The sequence below is a fragment of the Schistocerca serialis genome, chromosome 1 (assembly GCF_023864345.2).
Source record: "Schistocerca serialis cubense isolate TAMUIC-IGC-003099 chromosome 1, iqSchSeri2.2, whole genome shotgun sequence".
NCBI lineage: Eukaryota > Metazoa > Arthropoda > Insecta > Orthoptera > Acrididae > Schistocerca > Schistocerca serialis.
This window is the reverse complement of record NC_064638.1, coordinates 94716711-94725490: the sequence shown is the minus strand read 5'-3', so window position 1 is coordinate 94725490 and position 8780 is coordinate 94716711. Positions and strand designations below refer to the sequence as shown.

Sequence of the window (8780 nt, the reverse complement as noted above, 5' to 3'; positions counted from 1 at the left end):
GGCCGCTTTTCTTCAGAAACGCTTTTCTTGCCATTGTCAGCCTACAATTTATATCGTCACTTCTTCGGCCATCATTTATTTTGCTGTCCAAATAGCAAAACTCATCTACTATTTCAAGGGTCTCATTTCCTCACCTAATTCTCTTAGCATCACCTGATTTATTTCGACTACATTACGTCATCCTCGTTTTGCTGTTGTTGATGTTCATCTTGTGTGGACACCGCTCAAGACACTGTCCACTCCGTACAATTCCTCCTCCAAGTCCTTTTCCGTCTCTGACAGAATTACAATGTCATCGACAAACCCCAAAGTTTTAATTTCTTCTCCCTGAATTCTAATTCCTACTTCAAATTTTTCTTTGGTTTCCTTTACTGCTTTTTCAGTGTATAGACTGAACAACATCGGGGATAGGGTAGAATTCTGTTTCACTGTCTTCTCAAGCACTGCTTCTCTTTCATGTCCCACAATTCTTATAACTGCAGTCTAGTTTCTGTACAACTTGAACACAGTCTTTCGCTCCCTGTATTTTGTACCTTCTGCTTTCAAAATTTCAAAGAATGTAGACCTGTCAACACCGTCAAAAGCTTCTCTAAATCTACAAATGCTATAAAAGTATGTCTGACTTGTTTAACTTATCTTCTGGCCTAAGTCGTAGGGTCAGTAACGCCTCGCATGTTCCTACATTTCTGTGGAACCCAAATTGATGTTCTGCTTATGCAGATTTTACCATTTCTCTATAAGTAATTACTGTCTGTACTTTTCAGCCTTTAGTTTTTAAACTGATAGTTCGATAATATTCACACCTATCAACACCTGCTTTCTTTGGAATTGAAATTATTACATTCTTATTGAAGTCTGAAGTTATTTCTGGATTTCCAGCATGCAGTTGTATGTTTGTCCTGCCAACTGTCACTTGACTAAGACACAAGTGCCCCTGGAAGATTTCAGATAAATTATACACACATCAATAAAAGTTTCGCATCACCTCGGTTCCGAGAGTTCCGGAACCTGTACAGAAAATTGGAATAGAGATCAACATAAACATCATTTCCGATCTTTTTATTGCTCATGAAAACAACACATTGCATGTTGTACCACCATACAGCGAACCTATTCATCACGTAAATAAAAAGACCTGATATGAAGATAGTAACTGTTCTCGAAAGAACAGATACCATTGATGACAATGCAGCTTTTCTAGAATAAATGATAATTAATTGAAAACCTCAGCTGCCGACAGGTGTTGTTGACATACCTTGATGGGGACAGCTGAAAATGTGTGCCACGACCGGGTCTCGAACCCGGGATCTCCTGCTTACATGGCTTACTTAAGTGGGCGCGAGTAACGAGTGGATGGGCAAAGTATCTATTAGGAACATTACGTATGTAGATTGTGGACAGTTGGAAATGCGGGTCCCACGGGAAGAGTGCAAGGGATAAGTCCCTGCAGTCACGCTGTTCATCTGTGTCCTCGGTGGCTCAGATGGATAGAGCATCTGCCATGTAAGCAGGAGATCCCGGGTTCGAGTCCCGGTCGGGGCACACATTTTCAGCTGTCCCCATCAAGGTTTGACAACAACACCTGTCGGCAGCTGAGGGTTTCAATTAATTATCCCTTAAAAAGACCTGAATTTCGCAACTTTGGCTGTTTTCTACATCAACTGAATGTATTTCGCCTGTCTCATACACACTGACGAAATAGTGACAGTCGGAACGCCAAAAAGTAGTTGTGAGACATAGTAAAAGTTGGTAGGCATGTTTCTATATCTGAAAAACGATGTCTATTCAAATTTCGTGCCATTCGCACAAGAATGGTTCTAGTAGCGCCATTATAAGGATGCATGTCAGATTTCCTTTAAGTACATTCTGTAACGGGCGTGAGCGTTAGGCACCTTTGAGACTGGATACGGTGAGTTAATGTTAGTTAACAATGCCTTTAAAACCACAACTGCACCATTAGCAACACCTCTCGGAGTTTGAACCAATTCGTGTAATAGAGCTACGTGAAGCTGGATGTTCCTTCTGCGATATTGTAGAAAAACTTAGCAGAAATGTAGGCACTGCACATCATAGCTGGCAGCGGTGGTCAAGAGAATGTAAGGTTGCAAGAACATTGGGCTCCGGACGACCACGTGGCAGTATCAAGGGGGAAGGCCACCGTGTTCAGCGTATGGTTCTGGCTCATGCTGCATGTGAAGCAGCAGTTGGTACCGCAGTGACACAACGAATTGTTACAAATCGATTACTTAGAGGACAGCTCCGAGCCACACAACCTGTAGCGTGCTGTACATTGACCCCAACATTGACCCCAAACCACCGCCATTTGAAACTTCAGTGGTGTCAAGCTGGAGTTAACTGAAGGGCAGGGTGGAGGTCTGTTGTGTTTTCTGATGAAATTTGCTTCTGCCTCGGTGCCAGCGATGACCGTGTGTTGGTTAGAAGGAAACCAGCTGAGGGTCTGCAACTAATTTGTCTGCATGCTAGACACACTGCCGGCCGCCGTGGCGACGCTTCAGTCTAGAACCACGCGGCTGCTATTGTCGTAGGTTCGAATCCTACCTCGGGCATGGATGTGTGTGATACCCTTAGGTTAGTTAGGTTTAAGTAGTTCTTAGTGTACTGATGACCTCAGATGTTAAGTCTCAAACTGCTTAGAGCCATTTGAACCATTTGAACTAGACAGACTGAACTGACACCTGGAGTTGTGGTCTGGGGTGAGTTCGTGTTACACGAGGAACACTCTCGTGGTTATCCCACATATCCTGACTACAAATATGGACGTCATTCAGATAATTCGACCTGTTGGGCTCTCATTCACAAATGGCATTCCAGGGGGTGTTTTCTAACAGGATAACGCTCTCCCACATGCCGCTCTTGTAACTCAACATGCTCTACAGAGTGTCGACATGTTTCATTGGCCTCCTCAATTACCAGATCTGTCTCCAGTCGAGCATGTAGAGGACGTCATCGGACAACAATTCCAGCGTTATCCACAAACAGCATTAACTGTATTAACTGTCCCTGTATTGACCAACCAAGTGCAACATGCATGGAACTCTTATCTCACAAATCGACGTCCTACACGTGTACGTCACAATACATGCACGTTTGCAAGCATTGATTCAATATTCTGCCGGCTACACCGGTTATTAAAGTACCAGCATTTCACATTGTCAGTGTCTTATCTCGTATTTACATTGTCCTGTGATCTTGCAGTGTTAATACTTAAATATGTTACATAGACAAATGTATTCGCGAAATTTCATTTCTCCACATTAATAATTTTTTAAGTTGCGATTTTTTCCGTCAGTGAATCTTGTGCACCAGGTGGAATAGTTTTGTCTTGGCTGATTCTCCCAAGTAATGAAAAAATGGCGGCTACCCGAGGGAACTTGTTTCCAAAAGACTTTTGTAATTGGATTGGGGATTTAATGTTATCTCCGAGGGAAAGCCATCGACAGACGTAGAAGTAAATCTATGCCAGCCCAAGAGTAATGTATTGGGGCCTTTGCAGTTCGTGTTGTACATTTATGACGCGTCAGACAGTACTAACCTCAGATTGGTTGCAAAAGATGCGGTTGTCTATAACGAAGTACTGTTTGAAAACGCTGAACAAATATTCAGGCAGTCGTTCATAAGATTTCAAAGTGGTTCAAAGATTGGCAGTTTGTTTGAAATGTTCAGAAGTGTAAGCACTTCAAAAAACGCAAAAATATGACGTCTTGTGACTACAGCATCAAAGAGGCAATTGAAATCAGCCAACTCATCCAAATACTTGGATGTAACAGTTTGTAGTGATGTGAAATGGAATGTACTCATAGGCTCAATCATAACTAGAGTAGATGACACACCTCACTTCATTCGTAAGATAATGGTGTAATTCAGTCAGTCTAGATACGAAATTTCTTTCGAAACACTCGTGTAATCCAATCCTAGAATATTGCTCAAGTGTGTGGGACTTAGACCAACAAATAGGTTTACGAGTGGGAACGGAACGTTTACAAAGAAGACCAGCACGAATAACAGGTATGTTTGATCCACGGGAGAGTGCCACGGAAATGCCTAAAATCCTGAATGCACAGAAACTTGAGGCCAGATGCCAACCACCCGGCGAAAATGTACTTACAAAGATTCAAGAAGCAATAGTAAGTAGAGATTCAATGGGAATATTACACCCTCCTACGTACAGCTCCCTCAGGGAGGGCGAAGTCAAGGTTAGTCTGAACTACCGCACACACAAAGGCATTTTTCGCGCGCTCTACAAGCGAATGGAACGCAATGGCCAATGGTAAGTCCTGTGTAAGTTTCATTTTTACAGCTTCAGCGTACCAGCTTCATTTCATTACGCTACAATGTAAACATGTTGCTCTCTGTGACCTATAGCAAGACAATGTACGAGGGATGTCCAGAAAGTAAGTTCCGATCGGTTGCGAAATGGAAATGACTATGATAATCCGATAAAGCTTTGCACAGATGTGTTGGGCAGTGTCTCTAGTATGACCCTATATAGCATCACGTCTCTCTTCACATTCCTAAGCTCACAGTGAGCGCGTAAAGATGTCTAGAAAATAGTGTCTCCCGCCAAGTACGAGGACCTGGTGAGAAATTTCGCCTGAAGCTATGCAGCCAACATTACATAACTGTCGTGCGGTTTCTTCTTCAAGACAATTATCAGCCGCATTCCGCAGGGGCAGTGAAGATGCTCCTGCATCGTTTTCAATGGGAAATGTTTGATTACCCACAATACAGCCCGTAATTGACTCCCTCTGAGTTTCATCTCTGCTCACATGAACTGCTGGCTTTGAAGACATTTTGGCACAGAAAACGAGCTATAGGCCAGCGTAGAGAATTGGCAGAAAGCGCTGGTGGCTGTCTTCTATAATGAGGGTACTGGAAAGTTGGTACAACGCTACAACTAACGCCTAAGTCAGAACGGCGACTACGTAGAGAAGTAGCTGGAAGGTATAGCTAACTGTTACAAATAAAACATTTCTGATTGTCACTGTGGTTTCCATTTCGCGATCAATCGGGATTTACTTTCTGGACAGTCCTCGTATATATTTTTTTACTCTTTTGGGCGTTCAGTCGTCTTCATCTCTAAGGAGACGAGGATAATGCAAGAGAGATAAGTTTGGTGTAATCGGTTCAATGAATTCTGTGCTTTCCTGTCAAGCTCTGCCAGATGTAATTAATCGCCATTACAAGAGGTATAATTATCCGAATAATACCTGAGGAGAAAGATTCCAGAGTGAAACTTATTCAGTATTGCACATGAGTGCACGTGTGGAACTCCGATAATTTACGTGCCCAAAATAAAACAATGCAGTATAGTAATTAGTTGCTGCGCTACAAGCTTACGCTATAAATTGCTCCGAAGCAGGCGCCGCCATGTTAGATGTCCCAAACCATTAGCAGACGATCGCTTCTTGTTCTTAATTTCTGTCGTGTGTGCGCAACAGTTCTTTTGGATGGAAAATGTCACAGTGCTTTCGTGAATAACACATTTGACTCAGTAATAACACACATTTCGCGTCGTTTTTGTTATACATTTCGGATAACCAAGAACTGAAGCATGTGACGCTTCAACGAAGGTTTTTTACACTTTCGACTGTGCTCAGAATGATTAATATGCTCGTAAATGACGCAATGTGACATTTTTGATCAAAACTCTTGTAAGAGGTCCATGACTAAGGAAATTATTGCTAGCGCACTCGGGCAGATGTAATATCGATGGATTGCTCACTCGCTGCCTGCGATAAGTTAGCTACAATAAATCGCAGACCAGAAAGCAGTGTCGGCTGCTGTAGGAGCAGTGTCGGTTACAGTAGTAGTAGCTGGCAGTGGGAGATATGGAGTTGTTGGGGCCGGTCGTGGAGAGCGATGGCGGTGCCTGAGGGATGTAGTATAAGGTAAAAGCAGCCGCGCGCGTATGTAATTTGTAACAACTGGTTTTGTATTATTGTTATATCAAGTCCCATGTAAATGTTTTTTTAAAAAAATCTTTTAATAATAATCTTTCTTTTAAAACTAACTTTTGACAATCATTCATCTGAATTCAAAGATTTTACTAATTTCTCCAGTCCATGGTCATCCCTATTATCGTAAAGAAAAAATCAGTTGTTTCTTTTTATTCATAACAAATCTAGTGGCCAGCATTGCACTGGGCTGTGGCAGTAAAAATTTCTTATAGTAGCAGATATATACGCGTTCTCCGGCGACTTCACTGAGGTATGAATTTTCAGTTTATTCAGAATGATTTTTCAGCGCCATGACGCAGCATTGCTGACGTCAGATTTACCAGTTTAGGTTCACAGTCAGTTAATTACTGAAAGGTTATATATGAGTCACAGTTTCATTGAGAGATTAGTCACCACTATTATTCCGAGTATTCTGAGGTTATGGAAGTAAACTGTTGGGAGGTTACACTGAATGTGAATGTTATAATTATATTTTCTGTTGGGAGGTTACACTCTCCCACCAGAAGTTAGTGTTTGGGGTACCTAACGTGGCGGATGTCTGTGACGTGATGACAACTCCCCTTATTAAATGAAATGCTTGTTTCATCATTTCTCTGTATGAACTAATCAACCCAGTTTTTATGTTCCCATCTTATTATGTTATGTATTTCAAATTTCTCTCCATGCAAAGAGACTACACGATAAACAAATGAAATATCCAGTATAGCCCTTAGGCGTTTCCTTTCATTAATTTTTTTTGTGTGTGTGTGTGTGTGTGTGTGTGTGTGTGTGAAAAGATGTAGACTGATCTAGTCATCTGCCTTAGGCGCTACGAGCGATAATTTGAGATGTGGCCTCTACTCGAAAATAATTCTTAGCGATTCGTCTCAAATCGGTAATTTTCGCAGGCCCACTCTGTGACAACAGGATATACCTTTTGTTTTTCGTGTCGTAATAATCATCGGCCAGTATAGCGCAGTGTTTCCCAAATTACACTGTGCTCCAGTAGCGACAGGAAGCATATCGGTCGCGAAGGAAAGAGACAATGCATACTGATGCGTCCAAATGACGGGACGCCATGGGCAGCGGTGAGTTTATACATGCGATCAGGGCTAATTTGCAACGAACCCCGTCCTTCTCGTACATTATTTATAAGGAAGGGGTAATCGCCGGACGGAGGTTATTATCTGTCAAAACTAACAAACAGGGAAGTTTATTGGGGCGGCTCGGAGACGGGCGGCTATTAGACAATGCTGGCCGCGCCGCGCTCGCCTATCGTTGCTTATTGACTTCCTGTCTTTATTAAAGATGCTATCACGGCGGTCGAGCCATCTGGTGTTGAAACGCCGCCCCCGCAGCTCGTCCTTAATTTTCCGGATCATTTCACCGGGCTCCAATTATGATTAGCGGCGGAGATGCGTATCTGGCCGGCCCTGCCGAGGGGCGACCCGCGCGCACCCTTGCTGGCCTCGCCCGCCCCCGCAAACCCATCCCCAGGCCCGGCGTTTAGCCGCCCCCAGGGGACGCCGCGCTACTGTTCACATAAACGTGCGTACAACCCTCTCACTTAATCAGTGGTTTAGAAACAACCTGTTTTCGTCAACAGCGTTATACTGCATTTTCCTATTGATTCCCTCCGCTTTTAAGTCCCTTTCGACCGGGTTGGAGCATTTTCACTCTTCCCTCACCCCAGCCCTTTACTGTCAGTACCAAAGGTATTCGCGGATGTCAATATTCGCGGATATCCGCAGCATTCCTTTCTGTGCAGGTAATGATTGAAGAAGTCAGTGGAAAAGAGTGGTGACCCACAAGAGTGCATCTTAAGTCGCTGCTTGTAACATTTTTTTGTTAAATTTATGGGTAAGAACATAAATACCAGTATAGCTCAGTGTTTCCCAAACTACACCTTGTTCCAGTAGCAAAAGCAAGCACATCAGTCTCGAAGGAAAGAGACAATGCATATTGATGCGCATAAATGACGGGATGCCACCGGCAGCGATGAGTTTATACATGCGATCGCGGTGACAAAAGTCATGAGGTACCTACTACACTACTGGCCATTAAAATTGCTGCAGACGTGCTACAGACGAGAAATTTAACCGACAGGAAGAAGATGCTGTGATATGCAAATGATCAGCTTTTCAGAGCATTTACACAAGGCTGGCACCGTTAGCGACACCTACAACGTGCTGACGTACGGAAAGTTATCAACCGATTTCTCATACACAAACAGCAGTTGATCGGCGTTGCCTGATGAAACGTTGTTGTGATGCCTCGCGTAAGGAGGAGAAACGCGTACCATCACGTTTCCGATTATGATAAAGGTCGGATTGTAGCCTATCGCGATTGCGGTTTATCGTATCGCGACATTGCTGCTCGCATTGGTCGATATCCAGTGACTGTTAGCAGAATATGGAATCGGTGGGTTCAGGAGGGTAATACGGAACGCCGTGCTGGATCCCAACGGCCTCGTATCACTAGCAGTCGAGATGACAGGCATCTTATGCGCATGGCTGAAACGGATCGTGCAGCCACGTCTCGATCCCTGAGTCAACAGATGCGGTCGTTTGCAAGACAACAACCATCTGCACGAACAGTTCGACGACGTTTGCAGTAGCATGGACTGTCAATCGGAGATCATGGCTGCGGTTACCCTTGACGCTGCATCACAGACAGGAGCGCCTGCGATGGTGTACTCACGACGAACCTGGGTGCACGAATGGCAAAACGTCATTTTTGCGGATGAATCCAGGTCCTGTTTACAGCATCATGATGGTCGCATCCGTGTTTGGCGACATCGCGGTGAACGCACATTGGAACTGT

At 43.7% G+C, this 8780-nt stretch overlaps 1 non-coding gene across 1 annotated transcript; it reads left to right on the top strand.

Annotated features, from left to right (window-relative positions):
- Positions 1–1468: 1468 nt before the first annotated feature.
- Trnat-ugu (transfer RNA threonine (anticodon UGU)) lies at positions 1469–1542 on the top strand. Its single transcript has one exon. It is a non-coding gene; the product is annotated as a tRNA-Thr (tRNA).
- The last annotated feature ends 7238 nt before the right edge of the window (positions 1543–8780 follow it).